This window comes from Salvelinus namaycush, chromosome 9, assembly GCF_016432855.1.
Source record: "Salvelinus namaycush isolate Seneca chromosome 9, SaNama_1.0, whole genome shotgun sequence".
NCBI classification, from domain to species: domain Eukaryota; kingdom Metazoa; phylum Chordata; class Actinopteri; order Salmoniformes; family Salmonidae; genus Salvelinus; species Salvelinus namaycush.
This window is the reverse complement of record NC_052315.1, coordinates 15,583,071-15,595,368: the sequence shown is the minus strand read 5'-3', so window position 1 is coordinate 15,595,368 and position 12,298 is coordinate 15,583,071. Positions and strand designations below refer to the sequence as shown.

At 40.7% G+C, this 12,298-nt stretch overlaps 1 protein-coding gene across 1 annotated transcript in view; it reads right to left on the bottom strand.

Moving 5' to 3' along the window:
- The window catches only part of LOC120053734 (KN motif and ankyrin repeat domain-containing protein 2-like), a 38,827-nt gene extending 26,835 nt beyond the window's left edge, over window positions 1-11,992 (bottom strand). The window contains exon 1 of the mRNA XM_039000949.1: window positions 11,883-11,992. The gene's annotated coding sequence lies outside the window, so the exon portion shown is untranslated. The remainder of the gene's footprint in view (window positions 1-11,882) is intronic.
- Window positions 11,993-12,298: the final 306 nt, after the last annotated feature.

The window sequence follows — 12,298 nt, the reverse complement described above, 5'->3', positions numbered from 1 at the left end:
AAGTGGATCAAATTAAAATGAGTGCCATGGATCTGCAACATCTTACTGTTCAACTTCAACCCTGTACTGAGATTGAATTAACTACTTTACTTTTTCAAATTGTTTATTTTCAAACTGTTATATTGTCAACTAAGAAAACTGAGAAAATGACTTGACTGGACTTGGAATGGTCCAATAAATGATGCAATAAAAACATAGCCTAATGTCTAGGTCTCCGGAAACATGATCTTATTGACCCATTTGGCAAGCCTAGGAGCTGCATGCAGCATAGAGACTGAACCATTTGAGACTGAACCATTTGCCTTCTTCACAACAGTAGCAAATGAAGCCTCCAGATGTTTTATTTTCATACCTCCAGTAAAAAGACCAGATGTCAGCTAGCCGCAGTTATCTAAAACCACACTCCAAAACCTGTTTATTAGTCAGTTATTTCCTTTATTGGTGCAAATTACACTTATCAATCTGTCACGTGTGCTCCCTCTCTGGCCTCTAGGTCACCAGGCTGCTCGTTATGGCGCACACCTATCACCATCGTTACGCGCACCTACGCGTCGTCAGACTCACCTGGACTCCATCACTTCCTTGATTACCTGCCCCATATATGTCACTCCCTTTGGTTCCTTCCCCAGGCGTCATTGTTTCTGTTTCATGTCTCTGCATTGTTCAAGGTTCTTGTTTTGTATTATGTTCCGTTTATTTTATTAAAACACTCACTCCCTGAACTTGCTTCCCGACTCTCAGCGCACATCGTTACACAATCTATATAAAGCAAGCTTGAATAAATTCGAGCCCAGTTACTTTGCTCACCGCATCCTCCTTTGATTGTCTTGTCTGGTTGCCATGAAAAGCCCCCACCTTGGAAACAGTCAATCACATAATTGTGGAGCTGCTGATCTGCACGAAGTGTGTGTGACACTGGCGATGTACTTTGCTGGACCTGCTAGCTGTTCTTGGCTGCGCATCATCACTTCAAACGCATTCCGTCTTGGTGTTATCGGTTGGCCTACTACTACTGGTAGTACCGGTAAAGTTAGTTATGGTAAAGTAAGTTATGAATCGCAAATCACCATACAGCTGACACACTTCAATTTCATCAATCAATTTGACTTCAATTTGGTTGTCCAAAATACTATCAGCTTGCACTGCGTCTTTACTGATGAATGCCCTGATCTCTGGTAGGATGGACAATAGAAAGAGTCAAAATTCACCCAAGGCTGAAAAACGGCAAAAAAAAACGTTGGCTAAGCTGGAACACTTGCGCGAGCCCATAGCAAATGAATGGAATCAAATGTTCGCAGAGCCTGTTTTGACTGGAGTGGTGCTTAGAATTCCATTTCGACTAAATGGCACAAAAAAATGTATCCCTTTTTATTTTACCACTACAATCTGATAGTCGGACGAAACTGGAAAAAAATAACTTTCTAAAATGTAGAAAGTAAACATCCGCACCTAGATGATGTCAACTGTGCTTATTTCTGCGTAATGAGAAAGTAGGGAAAAAATGAAAACTTCGGACTATTTCTGGTCTAGTGATCGATGACAAACGAGCTCGCTGCCCAGACTTACATAATTACAAAGAGGAGAGTCCTGATTTAAAATGGTGCCCGACTTGAAAAAATCTAAATATACACATTGTGAGATATTTGGCGAAATTGCCCGGCATGCCTCTCCATAGGAAAACAATGGGGGGAACTCAGCGTTCCAAGGGCAAAAAGTATTTTGGGGCTAGCATTTGATGACAACCGAGCTCGCTGCCCAAACGTACGTAAATCGAAAGAGGAGATTCTCATGATTAAAATGACGTCCGACTTGAAAAAATTCAAGTGTACACATTGTGAGATATTTGGGGAAATAGAAAGACATGCCTATATTTCCCCTATAGGAAACAATGGGACAACCTCAGAGTTCCATAAGTACTTTTTTGTTGTTTACATTTGAACTATAAACAACGTGAGCAGGTCTCATTGCCAACAATAGCGAAGCAGGCATTGTGACATAGAACAATAAGCTTGGAATAGAACGTTCAGAAGGCGAGTTGGTGCCACGGTGCTCAATAGAACTAATAGGAGCTGTCAGGGTGAAAAATGCCCTAAAATAAGGCCTGTTTTTTCGTGATTACTTCAAAACGACGGCAAGCAGCTGGGAAATATGGTCATATTATGAAACTGGTCTCTACGGCGGATGCAATGAACTAGTTTTTATCCGAAAAAAGCGTTGTTAAAAATGTACTGTGTCCAACCTATATCTGGCCAGTCAATTGGTTCAATGACATTGTTGTTTCGTCTATTAATCGCTTCTAATAGATCTGGAAATTATGCATTAACCATGAATTTAACCAAATATTTGTTTATAACGAGGGACGTCGCACGTTAAACCTGGACACATAAATAGTAGGAATATCCGCTGACCTCAGCCATGACAGCATGAGAGAGAAATTAAACATCTGCACGTCGCCTACAGGTGCAAGTGTGTGTGTTTCACTGTCCAATCTGAGGCTCGAACATGATCTGAGCACGTGATCTGAGGCTGTTTGGTCTCTTGCGCATCAACTTGGGAAAACCTCAAGGGAGAGCAGACAATGCATTATAAACAAAGCACCACATATATTGGCCAAAAAATAACACATCTGATTTTTGTTTTTGTTTTTTGCGGGGTGTGGAGAAAAGTAAGGCGGGGCATCCGTTAAACAGTAATTCAACTTTGGCCTTAAGGTAAATCATTAAGTTAACTCATATTAAATGTAATATGACATAATACACTTGAAAGTTGGCTTTGGAAAAATAAATCAATATCAAATGTGCAATTGGCAATTTTCACTCTATGAAATTGTGAAGGTCAAGGTTTCATACAAGTAGAGCTCCAATTCACCTAATTTGTAAATGCGATTGGAGCTCTGTCTGTCTGTTCATGAGATATAACAGAACACTAACTACTGGGCAATACAGTCTGTATATTCCATGAAATAAACACTGAGAACTAAGCGATAGCTTACTCCTCAGTGTCAAACAGATCTTTCACTGTGAATAATGTAAATTAATTCAACCAACTGAACATCAACAACCATAGAGTTATGACCTGCATTAAAGTGATACTTCGGCATGTTAGCAATGAGGCCATTTATCTACTTCCCCAGAGTCAGATGAACTTATGAATACTATTTTTATGTCTCTGTGTCCAGTATGAAGGTAGTTTCGCCATCCAATGCAAACCAGCATTAGTGCAATGACTGGAAGTTTATGGGTTTTTGCTAGTATGGGTATCTAGCGCTAGCGTTAGTTAGCAACTTCAACCTGCACTCAGAGACATACAAATGGTATCCACGAGTTCATCTGACTCTCGGGAAGTAGATAAATGGCCTCACTGCCAAAATCCCAAATTATCCCTTTAAATGTTTCCAAAAGTGTCCTTGGGGAAATTGTTAGAAGCAGCTGATTGCACTTTAAGCGAGAATAAACAGCATCTCAAGGCACTAGATTCAATTAGTAAATAGGCTCTCTCCCCCAGACCTTATTAGAAAGTTTACATAGGTATTTTAAGCAAATATATTCTCACACACTGTATATCGTGTGGTAGGGACTCAATCTAATATCCAAGATAGATTCAATTTAATAGTGTTTCAGTGCAATTAAGCAGTATGCTCCTACTCATATCAATAAAATCTTCTCTCTAGGACAACCAGTCCTTTTTTAGGATGGTGTGTCAATCTCCAAGTTGGCCAAATGAGGCCGTATTTATTGTAGCTGGGGATTTTAACAAAGCAAATTTGAGGAAAAAGCTACCCGAAGTTCTATCAACACATTGACTGTAGTACTCGCGCTGGGAAAACACTCAACCACTGCTATTCTCTCATCCGGGATGCCTACAAGGCCGTCCCCTGCCCTCCGGCAAATCAGATCACGACTCCATTTTGCACCTCCCTTCCTATAGGCAGAAATTCAAACAGGAAGTACCAATGCTAAGGTCTATTCAACGCTGGTTTGACCAATCGTAATCCATGCGTCAAGATTGTTTTGATCACGCAGACTGGGATATGTTCCGGGTAGCCTCGGAGAATAACATTGATGTATACACGGACACGGTGACTGAGTTCATCAGGAAGTGTATAGGGAATGTTGATGTTGTTCCCACTGTGACTATTAAAACATACCTAAATCAGAAACCGTGGATAGATGGCAGCATTCGCGCTAAACTGAAAGCGCTGACCAGCGCATTTAACCATGGCAAGGTGACTGGGAATATGGTTGAATACAAACAGTGTAGTTATTCCTTCTGTGAGGCAATCAAACAGGCAAAGTGTCAGTACAGAGACAAGTGGAGTCGCAATTCAACGGCTCAGACACGAGATGTACAGTTGTCGGAAGTTTACATACACTTAGGTTTAGAGGTCGACCGATTATGATTTTTCAATGCCGATACCGATACCGATTATTGGAGGACCAAAAAGGCCAATACCAATTAAATCGGCCTATTTTTTAAAATGTATTTGTAATAATGACAATTACAACAATACTGAATGAACACTTATTTTATCTTAAAATAATACATCAATAAAATCAATTTAGCCTCAAATAAATAATGAAACATGTTCAATTTGGTTTAAATAATGCAAAAACAAAGTGTTGGAGAAGAAAGTAAAAGTGCAATATGTGCCATGTAAGAAAGCTAACGTTTAAGTTCCTTGCTCAGAACATGAGAACATATGAAAGCTGGTGGTTCCTTTTAACATGAGTCTTCAATATTCCCAGGTAAGAAGTTTTAGGTTGTAGTTATTATAGGAATTATAGGACTATTTCTCTCTATACGATTTGTATTTCATATACCTTTGACTATTGGATGTTCTTATAGGCTCTTATAGTATTGCCAGTGTAACAGTATAGCTTCCGTCCCGCTCCTCGCTCCTACCTGGGCTCGAACCAGGAACACATCGACAACAGCCACCCTCGAAGCAGAGTTACCTATCGCTCCACAAAAGCCGCGGCCCTTGCAGAGCAAGGGGAACAACTACTCCAAGTCTCAGTGAGTGACGTTTGAAACGCTATTAGCGCGCACCCCGCTAACTAGCTAGCCAACCTAATCTCGGGAGTTGATAGGCTTGAAGTCATAAACGGCGCAATGCTTGAAGCATTGCGAAGAGCTGCTGGCAAAACGCACTAAAGTGCTGTTTGAATGAATGCTTACGAGCCTGCTGGTGCCTACCATCGCTCAGTCAGACTGCTCTATCAAATCATTAATTATAACATAATAACACACAGAAATACGAGCCTTAGGTCATTAACATGGTCGAATCTGGAAACTATCATCTCGAAAACAAAACGTTTATTCTTTCAGTGAAATACGGAACCGTTCCGTATTTTATCTAATGGGTCTTAGTGCAAATAAGTCTGCACCCATAAGTCTAAATATTCCTGTTACATTGCACAACCTTCAATGTTATGTCATAATTACGTAAAATTCGGGCAAATTAGTTCGCAAAGAGCCAGGCGGCCCAAACTGTTTCATATACCCTTACTCTGCGTGTAATGAACGCAAGAGAAGTGACACAATTTCACCTGGTTAATATTGCCTGCTAACCTGGATTTCTTTTAGCTAAATATGCAGGTTTAAAAATCATCCCCCGTTTGGCGAAGTTGGCTGTCTTTATTAGGAAGAAATAGTCTTCACACAGTTCGCAACGAGCCAGGCGGCCCAAACTGCTGCATATACCCTGACTCTGTTGCAAGAGAAGTGACACATTTTTCCTAGTTAAAAGAAATTCATTTTAGCAGGCAATATTAATTAAAAATATGCAGGTTTAAAAATATATACTTCTGTGTATTGATTTTAAGAAAGGCATTGATGTTTATGGTTAAGTACACGTTGGAGCAACGACAGTCCTTTTTCGCGAATGCGCACCGCATCGATTATATGCAACGCAGGACACGCTAGATAAACTAGCAATATCATCAACCATGTGTAGTTAACTAGTGATTATGATTGATTGATTGTATTTTATAAGATAAGTTTAATGCTAGCTAGCAACTTACCGTGGCTTCTTACTGCATTCGCGTAACAGGCAGGCTCCTCGTGGAGTGCAATGTAAAGCAGGTGGTTAGAGCGTTGGACTAGTTAACAGTAAGGTTGCAAGATTGAATCCCCGAGCTGACAAGGTAAAAATCTTTCGTTCTGCCCCTGAACAAGGCAGTTAACCCACCGTTCCTAGGCCGTCATTGAAAATAAGAATGTATTCTTAACTGACTTGCCGAGTTAAATAAAGGTGTAAAGAAAAAAAGAAAACATTTGGCCAAATCGGTGTCCAAAAATACCGATTTCCTATTGTTATGAAAACTTGAAATCGGCCCTAATTAATCGGCCATTCCGATTAATCGGTCGACCTCTACTTAGGTTAATTATGTGGATATATTGAAGCAACATCTCAAGATATCAGTCAGGAAGTTAAAGCTTAATCGCAAATGGGTCTTCCAAATGGACAATGACCCCAAGCATACTTCCAAAGTTGTGGCAAATGGCTTAAGGACAACAGACAAGGTATTGGAATGGTCATCACAAAGCCCTGACCTCAATCCTATAGAAAATTTGTGGGCAGAACTGAAAAAGCATGTGTGAGCAAAGAGGCCTACAAACCTGTTACACCAGCTCTGTCAGGAGGAATGTGCCAAAATTCACCCAACTTATTGTGGGAAGCTTGTGGAAGGCTAACCGAAACATTTGACCCAAGTTAAACAATTTAAAGGCAATGCTACCAAATACTAATTGAGTGTATGTACATTTCTGTGTCACGACTTCGGCCGAAATTGGTACCTCTCCTTGTTTGGGCAGCGTTCGACGTCACCGCCGATCCATGTTTAATTTTCGTTTTGTTTTGTCTTTATCATACACACCTGGTTTCCATTCCATTAATTATGTTCCTTATTTAAACCTCTGACTTCCCTCTCTGTTTTGTGCGTTATTGTTTGTCATGTGGGTTCGTGTTGTTAGTGCTCTGGATTATTGTGTTTTTTCCTTGTTGGAACTTTACTTATATTTTGAGTACATTTTTGACTATTAATCATATCCGTGTCCTGCGCCTGACTCTGCATTTTCCATTCACCAACACCCTCACATTCTGACCCACTGGGAATGTGATGAAAGAAATAAAAGCTGAAATAAATAATTCTCTATACTATTATTCTGACATTTCACATCCTTAAAATAAAGTGGTGATCCTAACTGACCTAAGACAGGGAATTTTTAATAGGACTAAATGTCAGGAATTGTGAAATACTAAGTTTAAATGTATTTGGCTAAGGTGTATGTAAACTTCCGACTTCAACTGTATGTGGCAGGGTCTACAGACAATCACGGTCAACAAAGGGAAAACCAGCCACGTCGCGGACACCGACGTCTTGCTCCCGAACAAGCTAAATACCTTCTTCGCCAGCTTTGAGGATAACACAGTGCCATCGACGCGGCCCCGTAGCACTCACTTCTGTCATCATGAAGTGCTTTGAGAAGCTAGTTAAGGATCATATCACCTCTACCTTACCTGACACCCTAGACCCACTTCAATTTGCTTACCGCCCCAATAGATCCGCAGACTGTGCAATCGCCATTGCACTGCACACTGCCCTATCCCATCTGAACAAGAGGAATACCTATGTAAGAATGCTGTTCATTAACTATAGCTCAGCCTTCAACACCATAGTACCCTCCAAGCTCATCATCAAGATCGGGGCCCTGGATCTGAACCCTGCCCTGTGCAACTGGGTCCTGGACTTCCTGATGGGCCGCCCCCAGGTGGTGAAGGTAGGAAACAACACCTCCACTTCACTGATCCTCAACACAGGGGCCCCACAGGGAAGTGTGCTCAGCCCCCTCCTGTACTCCCTGTTCACCCATGACTGCGTGGCCACACACACCTCCAACTCAATCATCAAGTTTGCAGACGACACAACCATAGTAGGCCTGATTACTAACAATGATGAGACAGCCCACAGGGAGGAGGTGAGGGGACCGGCAGAGTGGTGCCAGGAGAATAACCTCTCCCTCAACGTCAACAAAACGAAGGAGCTGATCGTGGACTTCAGGAAAAAGCAGAGGGAGCACACCCCTATCCACATTGACGGGACAGGAATTGTGAAATACTGAGTTTAAATGTATTTGGCTAACGTGTATGTAAACTTCCGACTTCAACTGTATGTGTGTGACCAATAACATTTTATTTTATTTGAATGATAACTCCTCCAATGTCAGAAACAGCCAAGTAGAGGCTTTCTTCGCGGAATATTGGAGCCATTTGCATCATCAACAATAAACAATATGGCCGCTGTAGTGAATGATATCACTCTAGTGGTGTGGGGGCTGTGCTTTGGCAAAGTGGGTGGGGTTATATCCTGCCTGTTTGGCCCTGTCTGGGGGCATCGTCGGACAGGGCCACAGTGTCTCCCGACCGCTCCTGTCTCAGCCTCCAGTATTTATGCTGCAATAGTGTATGTGTCAGGGGCTAGGGTCAGTCTGTTATATCTGGAGTATTTCTCCTGTCTCATCTGGTGTCCTGTGTGAATTTAAGTATTCTCCCTCTAATTCTCTCTTTTTTTCCTCTCTCTCTTTCTCTCTCTTCTCTCAGAGGACCTGAGCCCTAGGACCTTGCCTCAGGAATACCTGGCCTGATGACTCCTTGCTGTCCCCAGTCCACCTGGTCATGCTGCTGCTCCAGTTTCAACTGTTCTGCCTGCGGCTATGGAACCCTGACCTGTCACTGGACGCGCTACCTTGTCCTGGACCTGCTGTTTTGGACCCTCTCTCTACCACAAATGCTGTCTCTAACTCTGAATGATCGGCTATGAAAATCCAACTGACATTTACTCCTGAGGTGCTGACCTGTTACACCCTCTACAACCACTGTGATTATTATTATCTGACCCTGCAGGTCATCTATGAACGTTTGAACATCTTGGCCATGTTCTGTTATAATCTCCACCCTGCACAGCCAAAAGAGGACTGGCCACCCCTCAGAGCCTGGTTGCTCTCTAGGTTTCTTCCTAGGTTCTGGCATTTCTAGGGAGTTTTTCCTAGCCACCGTACTTCTACATCTGCATTGCTTGCTGTTTGGGGTTTTAGGCTGGGTTTCTGTACAGCACTTTGTGACATCGGCTGATGTAAAAAGGACTTTATAAATACATTTGATTGATTGATTGATTGATGGAGATGCAATAGAAAGACCTCTCTATGGGAGATGGACCCAACTTAACCATGGGGATGCAGACCAAAGGAGATCAAAGGAGATGATTGTACAACTAGTGTTCAGGGAACGGTCAAACCTCAAGTGGCCTTGAATGAATAAGTCAATAGTCTAACTCAATAAAACAATGAACAAAACTCTCTGCAGATTGGATATTCAAGGTGAGTGAAAGGTAAAGGGAACAGGCAGAGAAGAAAACTAAACATTTACTATGATGGCATCAAGGTTTCGGAATATAAACCTATATATTACAGAATATAATATATATTTTCTTGTTTTGTTAGACGCTGAGAACGTCCTCAGCATCAGACAGTTTCACTGTCCCCACAACACCCGTCACTACATTTATGGTGGTTCTATTTTTGAAGACAGACACTGTAAGTCATACTCAAGTGTACAGTTGCAGGAACCCGACCATATCCCCCTGTGAGCTCATCAATGTTGCTGAAAGCTTAACATGTTACCGTCCAACACGCGTAATTGTTGTGATTTGCTACAATGAATCTCAAGACATATATAGCAGAACAAGACATCAGTCACTGCTCCTCGAAGGGGTTGACAACAGGCTAAAGCAAGTGCTTTAGCTACTGTCAATCTGAGAAGGGCAATTTAATCTCCTATTAAAGCCTTTAAACCCACTTTTTTGTTTTTTTCCCCACATTGCGTTTTGGTTAAACATCTAACTGAATGACTGAATTAATACAAATGTGCCAACCGCCAACTTTTTACCATTAATATTTTCTTGGATAGGAGGATGTTCACATTGCTATGAAGCTGTTTCATATGGATACTTACTTACACCAACAAAGGTTAAATATGACGTTTTACTAAAACTTTGGGGTTGTTCAAATAGATCTCAGGAGGAAATATTGCTTTCAATAACAGTTTGAAAAGCATTGCATTGATGGTGGAAAAATGTGGAGGCAGTGAAGTCATGCTTAAACATAAATAATCACACTCCAAAACTTCACATAAAACTGTTTGCATATTTTAAGAGACAACAGAAAAAAAGCCACTTATATTTTAACTCTGGAGGCTACTGTCTAAGGGCACAACAAGTCAATGCAAAGTCCTATGTACAATAGAGGCCTCTTGTTTGGACAGATATTTGCTGCTCAAATATGATTCATTCTGTTTTACATCCAACCTTAGCTTAGATCATTTCTTTCCCACATAACCAGTGAAATGTTTAATTATGTTTGTCTGTATATTGTTGTAGAAATTATCTAGCCTGCATCAATGGTTTATGTTCCATTAAAATATAAACAAACAGATTTAGGAATGTACATCATGAACCAGTATGTTCTTGTAGATGCACAACATTTTGTCATCTTACAATTAACATCTACATTTCAAAGAAAGCCCGATAGTTCACAACATGTGAATTCACGATGAAAGCATATGGAAGTTACAAAACAATGATTCAATGAATCCGAGCTGGCAATAAGACAGTTTATAGCATAGAATCACATGACAGACAACATGGGGATGGTTAGCAGTCAAGTGGATGAATTACAGTCTGGACAAGCCATGTCTGGGGCACAACTCACCCAACAATAAGAGAATCAATTGTGATCACAACAAGCCAATTCCACGAAGCTGTGATTAATTTTGTAATCCCCATATCACAATGTGATTATCACAATGTGATTATGTGTGTTATTGTGAAGCAAGACACAACTTTCTTGTCCTCCACAGAGTGAATACAATTGACAGCACCACAGATTGTTGCCCTAATGGGGGATGTGCACAGGGGTGGGGGGGGGCAGTTCACTGACAATGGAGTATTTTCATACCATGTCATGTCTTACTGTTTGATGATGACTTTGTTTAGCTACAACTCCAAATATTTTTTGCTTGGTGTAAAAAAGTTTTTTTGACTTCCTGAGTGGATTATAATCTCAAATGTACTTGTCTAAATCTAATGTCACTAATCAACAGACATCCAGCCTCATGTAACACCTTTATAACGCCTATGCGTTCAGTAGCCTATACATCTATGAAGTACTACTTTAACAGTTATCTTGCATGGGGTGTGTCAATTTCTCTCTCTTCTCAAGACTAAATTCACTATAAAAATGTATAATTAATTTTAGTTCAATTCAAACAGATGTTCTTGGACTAGCCCAGTTTTGCTCAAATGGGGCTCTTTGTGGACCTGCCGATACTGTCTTTATGCACACATAGGATATTAATTGTGGCTTTTCATGTGCTGTCTCTGAACAGTGAGCTAAATAAATGCACAACGTTATGAACAATTATTCGTATATAACGTTACTTAATTGGTTATACACAAATACAAACGTACAGTTCATGTTTTAAACTATGGCAGACGGTTCGCTACAGATTTTTCAGAATACAGTTGGTTACAGAAAAAATGTATCGTAGGGATATGATGGGCTTCGTACGGGTCGGTAACATTCACAACTATCTGAGCACTATTTTCAATGCACTAAATCAGAAGCGCACACGATATGTTATGTAGGCCTACGTAAAAAGGAAAAGAGATAGAAATCAATCAAGGCATGGTCCATACGGTTGATAGAGCGGCAACTTTACCTGTACCCTTTTGCTTTTACGCAAATGTTGAGCCCATTTGATAGAATATTGTTCGAGGAATATGTAGTGCATGCAATAATGTATCATTGAAATGTGTTTGTCTTACCTTTCAGACTTCCTAAGGCTTTCTTTTAACTTTCACTATAATTTCTCCGAGCATTGTTGGTAATAAAGTTAGGAAGGAAGGAAAAACATGCCACCCCTTGCGCTTTCCCACTCTTCAACAGGTTTATGAGTCAATGATAGACAGGCGAATCAACCAATCCGTGCAAGGGGATGTGTGCCCAATAGAAGTAGTAAGGGACAGAAACGGTGGGAAGTTCTTTATACCTCAGTGGAAGTGATTTATGCTACGTATTATGATGGTATAGCCATAATATAAATACTTTTTAATATGTTTCGAAAATTAAAATCAACTTTGCATATTTATCACAATATCTAAAAAATAAGTTTGTGGCCAAAATTGAGCAAAAAAAATGTTGTCATGTTGTAGTTGGCCTAGACTAGTGCCAGATGTCAATG